Source organism: Akebia trifoliata, chromosome 2 (genome assembly GCF_017979445.1).
Source record: "Akebia trifoliata isolate Shusen 1 chromosome 2, ASM1797944v1, whole genome shotgun sequence".
Taxonomy (NCBI): Eukaryota; Viridiplantae; Streptophyta; class Magnoliopsida; order Ranunculales; family Lardizabalaceae; genus Akebia; species Akebia trifoliata.
In genome coordinates, this window is record NC_141376.1 from 406,346 (window position 1) to 416,297 (window position 9,952).

Sequence of the window (9,952 nt, forward strand, 5' to 3'; positions counted from 1 at the left end):
TTTCATCCAAAATTGTCGTTTTGGAAACTTTAACCCTAGAAATATAAAGGTTTAGATAAGGAAAAAAAAAAAGGTAGGAATTATTGTAGAAAGAGAGAGAAAAGTTGGAGTTGTGGAGTAAATTAAAGACAATAGATTTTTTGAAAAACTCTTTGATAGTTTGGTTGAGGATGACGATGGTGTAAGGGAGTTTTTTTTTTTTTTTTTTTCAAAAGAGGTAGAAGCCTATTATTAAAAATAATAATGGACTAGATTTACATCAGATCAAAATGGGGTTAATTTGAAATTTAATTGATTTTTAAATTTTAACTTGAATTTAATTCGAATATCCAAACCCTATTCTGAAGAGATTAATAAGAAATAACTAAATTTCCCTTTTCAACCTCTTGTTAGATTTTCCTTATTTTCTTTTTTAAAATTAAAGTTTCTTCAACATATTAGATTAAAAACTTTGATTATTTGTAACTATTGATATTTTTTCAAAAATAACTCGTAATTTATTTGAATTTTTTGAATTCATTTTCCTTTTCATGATGAATTTAATATAGCCTATTTTTATAAAAAAATAATAATAATAATACTAGACAAATATCGAAGGAGACAACAAGGATATGAAGGCATTAAGATTTTTTAAAAGAGTTTCAAGAATACTGACAAGCAGACCATGAAGACGAGGGTATTTCCAAGGACTACTATTAATTAGACATATTCTTCACATTTAAAAGACTGTCAGGGATACGTTTACGTTTTCAAATTGATGACATGCTCCCCTTGAATCTAGTCGTTTGTAATTGATTGATAGAAAAACACTTGATTGCTCCTCCCTTCAAGGTAGGGTCAAAAATCATTTTTTTTTTCTTATTTAAAGAGAATTATCTTATGTCCTTCATTTTTTTTCTTCAAAATCAACTTTCAACCTTAAAGATTTTATCTACTTTTAATTTTTAAGAAGTAGAAAACGATAAATCTTTTGATAGAAAATTCAAGGATTTTCAACAAAGAATTAAGAAGAAGTTGAAAATAAGATTGAGTAGTTTAAAATAAATTTATTATAGAGATTAAAGTGCTTGAAAATGACATAATCGGAGAGAAAAATCAGGATTTCTAATATAAAAGTTGAATATAAGTGCATCTAGGTCATCTAATATCAATTTAATAAAACACAACAATAGGACCAACCTTTGTAGGAGACAAATCGAGGGAGGATAAAAATCTCAACAACTTTTCTCATCTCTTCACCTTTTCTAATTTTATCATATTTCCTATTTTACTCATGTAACCCACTTTATTGTCTTCATTTTTTACCCTTTAATCTCAAAAGAAATAAAAATAAATAATACCCTCAATTTTATTATCTTTTCTCTTTTACATTTTTCTAATAATAGCCCCCAAACTTTATTATTGTACATTTTCTCACCATTTTTCAAATAATATTCCACCAACTTTATTACATTTTCTCATCTACCCCATTTTCAATAATAGCCCTCAACTTCATAATTCTTAATCTTCTACTTTTTTTTTAATAACACCCTACAATTTTATTGTATTTTCCTTTTTACCCTCTTAAGCTCTAAAGAGAATGACATGGGCAGAATCTAGATATTTTATAAGAGAAGACTGAGGTCATGATAGGGGCGTATTCAATTTGAAAATTTAAGGGTATTACAAATATTCAGGTAAACTTAGAGGGGTATGTCAAAAATTTACCCTAACAATTCGGTCAATGGCTCTAAGCTCTAGAACCCCACATTCGAGCTAAAATTCATCCTTATTTACGGTATTTATCGTATTTTAATCGAGGTACCATAAATAATTTTATTAATATTAAGGTCCCCTCTTCACCCAAATGTTTTAAAACAGATATTTTTTGTCTGATACGTGGGGACCTGACATGTTACCCCTCTCTCATATTTCTACCGATAAACATAATCGGTATATTCTGCGATATTTTTTTACCTGTTCAGATAAAAAACAACTCTAAGAAAAAGTTTTAAGTAAATAAAATAAAATAAATGTCGAGGCTCTCTTATCATTCAAAGATGGATCAATGTGATAAGCGTTTTTATGGTCTATAAATAGGGTCCACCATTTATGGTGTGGTTCTGATTGGTAACTGAGATCAATGATTGGGGAAAAGAGAGGAAGTAGCCTCGTTAGAGAATCTGCTAAGAGTCCGACTAGTCTTACTAACTTAGTAAGGATTTAGCTTTTACTAAGGGTCCTTGACCTCACCTTGAAATGTCTAAAAACATGATCCAATGCTTGAGGGTGGTAGAGGAAAAAATTCTGACCTTTAAAACAATCTTACTAAGTTGGCAAAGAAACTGTTATTGTCCAGCATTTCTTGCAGATGGTGAATAGTTTTTTACAGAAATTAAATTTGAGAATAAATACGGTCAATCTCACTTTTTTTTACATTTTTGTTTTGGACTCACTATTTACATTTTATCCTTAACAGCTTTTCAAATTTATTCTATATTCTCCATTGATGATGAGTTCCAGCATATCATTAATTCTTAAATAAATAAATACCATTATTCACAACTATTGAGAGATTAAAGGACTTTCTCCACAAGATTGATTCTAATTAACATCATTTCCCAATTACTTGCTAAGAGTTCTATGGTACGTGTACGAAATGACAATCTAAGGGACAAGCCATTTGAGGCATGAATTTATTGTGTTCTCAATGTAAAAGATTTGGTGTCCACGAGGCTGATTTTTATAGGATTTGTACACAAACAAACAAGTTGATTAGTGACTTCTATTTATTATACTGAAAAAAATGATTTGATCATTTTATTATGCATGTACAAGCTTAAATCATTAAGGTACCTGGACCCAACACTTGTTTAGATTTTATATTAGTAGGTAACTAATTTTGTCGCAAGTGGTACCTAAGACATCCAGCTCGTCTGAAGGGTAGAGTTCGAATGTTAGCTCTACTCAGTATATAAACTGAGTAAGGTAGGTTTTTGAGTTGACTCCGAATCAACTCGAATCCTTTGACTTCAAGGAAGATCCTAAGAATTAAGGGAGTGGATGAGGAATCTTTTCCTTCTCAGTATTATCTCCTAAAAGTAAGAAATCCCTATTGGAGATCCCTGAAAATTAGGGATGAGATTCTTTATTCGAAGAGATTTTTCATAGAGAACTATAAATAGAGGAGGAGACTGAGAGGGAAGGGGTCGAAAATCAAAGAGTCCATTACTATTAAACTTGAGAGTTGACTTTATCATTGGAGGATTTTTGACAGATACCACACCATTATTACCACCTATCGGAAGGAGTGAGGAACGTGAGACGAACAAGAGAAGTTGAGTTGTAAAAGGTAACACGAAATCACCTCTACAATGCACATTAAAAAAAGTACCATTATCAAAAATATTTTAAAAAGATAATTATAACACTCTTCTTATGCTAAAATTATACAAGGGTGTATTCGTTTTTGACTTCTATATTTAAAAGTACAGAATACAAAAAAACGCAAAATGGGATGATTATCACATGCATAAACTCCTTTTTATAATATCAAGGTGATTCACATAATGAAATTTTGGCTATTTAGGTTATTGTGATCTCTGTTTGTAAGATCAATTGCATTGTTTTAGCATATGGGAATGTTACCAATTCAATGCAATAAATAATTTGGATGCATAATTTATTGATATAGAAAATTTCTAAGAAAAATACCTACTGTGACATCATGTACAAAATTTTCCTAATTTTTTGTCACACCTTAAGCTTTAAAACTATATTACATAACAATGAAAAATATGCCAATTTTTTTAACAAAAATCATATTTCAAAAGAACATCTTTGTCTATAATTTTATGTAACTTTTACTTCCATTGATCTTAGTTTTTATTGTTAAAAATAAAGACTTGTGATAATCTGACTACCCCACGTGACATACTTGACGTGACAAGTTTGGGAAACGTAGATCTACTATATTCGGGATATACGATTCCCTCGAGATACATATTTTTATGGGGAAGTGCAGCCATGTCTCCCCAGGAGAGCAGAGCTACGGTTCCTAAATTGGTCTCATCAAGCTAGTCGATTGAGTTTGTCACTTGGGGTAGTCACATTATCACGGTTCAAAAATAAATTATTTTATTTTTTCTCATTCTGAATTATGCTCGTCTTTAGACTCATCTACTAAGAATGCGATTGCTTTTAAGTTTCCCAAGAATTAAACTAGTATGAAGAAAATAAAATCAGCTTTAGTTCAACTGTGAGACAGCACAATTCGATGATAAATAAGACAGATGGTATCGACATGGGCTTATGTATTAATTAATGAGTTAGTTGAAGCAATTCCAACTTCTAACTAAACCAAATCAATTATTGATAGTTGCACTTAGACGAGAAATGAGAGATTGATGCAGAAGTCAGACTAATGCAAATGCGATTTCAACGAAAGAATTCTCATTCAACTTCCAACCAACTGTTTTCAAATCTAAAAGATATAATACCCTTTTCAATGATCCATCACGATCATATTCATGAAGTGTACGGGCTATAGAGCACTACATGATGATTTGATGCAACGGAAACCTCATCATCCTTTAGAGCTCTATGACTGTTTTCTAATCTAAAAGATAGAATACTCCTGTTGACTTGGCATGTGCTAGAATCATAGATTTTTCCTCGGAATACACAATTGCATATCATCACATCAGGAGAGTGTGAGGTAGTATATCAGAGGGAGAAAATCGCGAGTCAATTTTTTTTTTCAACTTTGTAATATATCTTAATGGGTTAGTAAAACTTTCATAAGATTTTGGTAACCTAAACCTGTACATAAGATTTTGTTAGGGCACACGTTAACATGCAATAAATACACTTTGAAAATTGGAATGTGAGGGTATTTTGATAAAATGAATTTTTTAACGTGCATTTTTTATACAAAGTCTAATTTCTAAAGTGTATTTATTGCACTTTAACGACCCTAACAAGACCCATACATATATAACGTTTTATATTTACATTTGTTGCGTATTGATGGTATGATCTAGGTCCAAAGTCCATTTTAACTTGCCTTCATCTCTATCATCATTAATTCTTGTTTGTCTAGTAAAAGAGAAAAATAATAGTAAATTGTTATATCAATCTTTAAAAAAAAAATAATAATAATAATAAATAATATGGTACGTGATCTAAAGTTAATCATTATGTATATAATAATCTAAATTCAATTTAATCTTTGTTAACAGTATAAGCCATTGCAAATTAATCATACTATGTCAGGGTTTAATGGAGTCATAGAGACATTTTAATCATAAAATGAAGTCGCATTGGTCAAAAGATTAACCTAACTTTCAAAATTCAAATATCCCATTCTTTACATAGCTTGATAGATAAAAGGGTTTAGCCAAAGATGTTGAACATTATGGCATGTCTTGATGTTCTCTATCAGTCTCTCACATAAGACCTTGTTCCCAAACATATACCAAGACCATTAGGGAAGAATCCGACTAACCTCAGTAAGTTAATAAGGATTTTACTGAGGAAAGTTTTTGGCTTAAGTATACGTGAAGGGTACTTTTAATTAAAGCAAACTTGTAATAAGTTTACAAGAGCTTTGCCTAATAAAGATGAGACATCTAAAAACTTCTCATGCCTACTGTAAATTCAAAGAGCCGACACTAAAAAATCGTACGTTTCTACTCCGTCACCTTATTAATAATATCTAAAGCTTTGAAAACTTGGATTCAATCATCCCACGTCGTTAAAAACGATTGGAAATTTTCTAGTCTCAACCCACGGTTGAATTTGTCTATCAAACGAACGGTTGAGATAAGAATATAATTTTGTTTTTTTTTATAAATCAGATTTTGTTTCAGTGGATCAATAAAAAATAATTTAGAGATATATTTTCTAGGCCCTATCATTTCAACTGTCACTTTGATGGACTTTTTTTTTTTCTTTTGAGAAAAAGGGACAGAAAGAAAATAAAAAATAAAAAATTCTTGGTGCTTAGCCTCGAATCTAATGACCACGTATCATAACTATTTGGATCTATCGCACTTGGCTGGTAGCTTAGGTTCATTACATAGATTCGCATATTTAGTTGACTCATGCATTTTTATCATTTAAGTATTCAAGTTATAAATATAATAATACGATTTAAAGTTATAAATACAATAATACGATTTAATCCAATCATTTTATCATTTAAGTATTCAAGTTATAAACACAATAATATGATTAAAAAAAAAAATTTAACTTTTTATCTTTGTAATTTGATTTGTTGAACTCAATTAAAAAATTTGATGAATTAGAATGATTGGATTTGCTAATTGATTAAAATGATCATTGCATTTCTTGAACCTAATACAAATCACAACGTGAATTGATTTGCTTTGAACTTATTCGTAGTTCAGTCATGAAGATCGAATCTGGTAACACAAGATTAGATCATAGCTTCAAAACCCGAAATTGATTCAAATGTTCATCGACTCGAGCTAAGTCGAAATCTCATAAGTTGATTTGTATGAGTCAGATTAAAAATTAAATGTCTTAAAATATTCTCATCTTGAACTTTTGGTTAACTAACCATGATTTCCTTTTTTTTCCAGAAAATGTCATCTTTAATCATACGGCAAAAATCATATAAGATTTTTAAGTAGAAAAGATGAACATTTACTGAGAAAAGATTTGTTCTTCAAAAAGTAATGCTAATCAAGTTTAAGAACTTGAAGATAATAGATTTTCAAATAGTTGGTTCCAATGGGTTGTGACCAAGTCAACTCGACGTCCAAATGATTCGAGTCAACTCGACACGCAGCAATCAATCATGGAAGTGGGTAGGTACACAATGAAAGAAAATAAATTAATAAATAATGAGGAGCACGTGGCAGGTAGTGTCTTTGAGATGTGGATCTATTTCAAGGAATCACATTTAGGACAGAATTGTCTATTGTCCATTTCAAAGTTTGTTAAACAGTTGCCGTCTCTGTTTCACTCGTTACTGAATAAAAATTGTACAGAGGAATTTCCACAAACACCCTTTGACAAGGTAAATGGTTAGTTGTAGAAGTTGACCAGGACCAGGACCAGATCCGTCCGTCCGACAGTTTTTGTATTTTTTTGGACCACATTATATAATTGATAAATTAATAATATAAATAGGGTACGGGTGGTTCCAATCAATTCCCACTTGCTTTATTGGGATATTAATGATTCTTGAAAGAAGAAAACTTTACTATCTTTTTTTTTTATTTTTAAATTACTTAAAAGACCTTGGTGGAGGGATTTTTTTCTTAATAATCTATTTATTAAACTTTTCCCTTTCTTAACAGCCCAACACCTCATCTCCTACATTTCTCACGATTAATTATCTTAATTATTCAAACTCATCGTTTTCATCTAAAAATTTAGATTTTTGACATCTCAATCGAGTTTTGGAGATTCAAGTCTATCAAAAATGATTTAAGAAGGAAGAAAAAATCATTTTAAAGGATTTTTTCTCAATCGAGTTCGACGATAAAAATTATGAACTCGATACTAAATAATAATAAAAAAGCGTCTAGTTCCACAATAACAAAATAGTGGTGAACTCAATAAATAAAAAGATGGTGAGTTAAGAAATAAAAAAAATTACTACATGTCCTATCAAGCAACTCCAGAAAACTTAAGGATTATTTAGAAAGAAACCCTTTCGGAAGGGTCCTTTTAAGTAATTTTCTCTTCTTTTTTTTTAATGGGATCTCAATCTCATTGGGTTATTGATGGGTTTAAATGTAGATAAATGCTATACTCATACACGACAAGGTGAGCACAAATTGTTAGATGTTTTTCCTAGAGATGAAGTTTGGGTGTTCGAGAAAAAACAATGGTTTTCTACACAAACAATGCTGAAGAAAGTATTGAAGGGTGTCAGTGTAGCATGGCTCATTACTTGTTAGTTGTTACACAACAATGGGCCCACACCCACAATTTGAGAGAAGAATCTACTGACTCGAGAGATGGGTACACCATACACGTGATAAATGTGATGCACTGTAGCATTACTTGTTTCAGTCCGTGTGTTTAAAATGATTCTTTTTAAACGTATACTATGATATTGACACATTCTCGAATTCAATGCATGTTTCTATCAGAGGGTTTAGGAAATTATCAAGCATGACTTACTAGACGTAGTAAAATATTTTTTCAGGAGTGGTAACCTCCTTAAGGAGTCCAATGCCACATTTATTTCTTTAGTCCCCAAGGTAGACATGCCCTCTGCTTTAAGTGACTTTAGACCTATCTCTTGTTGTAATGTGATTTACAAAATTATTTCTAAGGTCATTACTAATAGGTTTAGACAGGTAACTCACAAGTTCGTGGGCATGAACCAGTTTGCTTCAATCAAAGGTCGGAGTATTGCTGATAACATTCTCTTGGCACATGAGTTAGTCAGAAACTACCAAAGGAAGAACACCAGTCCTAGAGGTGCTATGAAAGTCGATCTGAGGAAAGCCTGTGACATTGTAGAATGGGTTTCCATTGAAGCTAGTCTCGTTGCCTTCAAATTCCCTAAGAAATTCATCAATTGGACCCTCAAATGCATTTCAAGTGTTTCCTACACCATATCTCTCAATGGTTCCTTTGTTGGTTGGTTTGAGGGCAGAAAAGGATTGAGACAAGGGCACCCCATGTCACCTTATCTATTTGTGCTGGTTATGGAGGTCCTTAATCTACTCTATCACAAGCAGGTGAAGCTTGGCAAGTTCGATTTTCACCCCAGATGCAAGAATCATGATCTTACTCACTTGTGTTTTGCTGACGACCTTCTTATTTTCTCTAAAGGCAATCGTAAGAGAGCATTTGCTATTAAACTTATCCTTGAAGAGTTCAAGGAGTTCACTGGGTTGGAGGTTAATTTTGATAATAGTGTTTTCTTCTTAACTGGGAATGACAAAGGCATGAGAGAGGACTTTGCCACTATCCTTGGGATTAGAAAAGGTTTTTTTTTTCCAGTAATGTACTTGGGTATTTGGTTCATTTCTTCAAGACTTTCAACCAGAGACTATATCCCCTTTGTCGAGAAGATGAACAAGAGGATCCACTCATGGAAAGGAAGATTCCTTTCTTATGCTGGCATATTGAAGCTTGTGAAGTATGTTTTTCTTAGTATCAAGGTGTATTGGTGCAATTGTTTTATTCTTCCGACTATGGCTATAAAAAAAATAGAGAGGTTGTGTGCTAGATTTCTATAGTCTGGGCTCGATAGCCAAAGGAAAAATAGTGTGGTTAGTTGGGAGGAGATCTACAAGCCTATTGAAAGATAACTGGGGTTGGTCAGTATCTTGACTTGGAATTCAACCGCTATCTTTAGATTTGCTTGGATGTTAGCATTTACCAAAGATTCTTTTTGGACAAGATGGGTTAAGTTTCACCTCATCAAGAGCGAGAATTTTTTGTCTTTGAAGATTCCTAGGTAACCTTCTTGAAGTTGGAGGAAGATCCTCAAGGCCAGGAAGATTGCCTTGGGCAATGCCATGCACTTGATAAGGAATGGTAGATCAACCTCGTTGTGGGATGATCCTTGGCACCCTTTAGGTATTTTGAATTCATATTTTCTTGAGACTCTCATTCACGATGCTAAAGTTGGTCCATATGCCAAGGTTTCAGCCATAATTAGATAAGGTAAATGGGTCATCCAACTGGGAAGGAAGTCTCTTTACTTAATGTTTCTATTCTCCTCAATCAAGTTCCCATTTTCATTGATGCCACTGATCATGTGGTGTAGAAAGACAATGTTGATGGCCTTTTTTTGGTCAGTTCTGCTGGGAAGACTTCGTAAACTCCGATTGTTTCTCCTACTTGGGTTTATCTTGTTTGGAACAACAACAACATACCCAGGCAAAGCTTCATTACTTGGCTTGCTCGTAAAGGAAGATTGATGACTCTTAAGAAGCTTAAAACTTGGGATATTAGAGTGGATGCTACATGTGCTTTG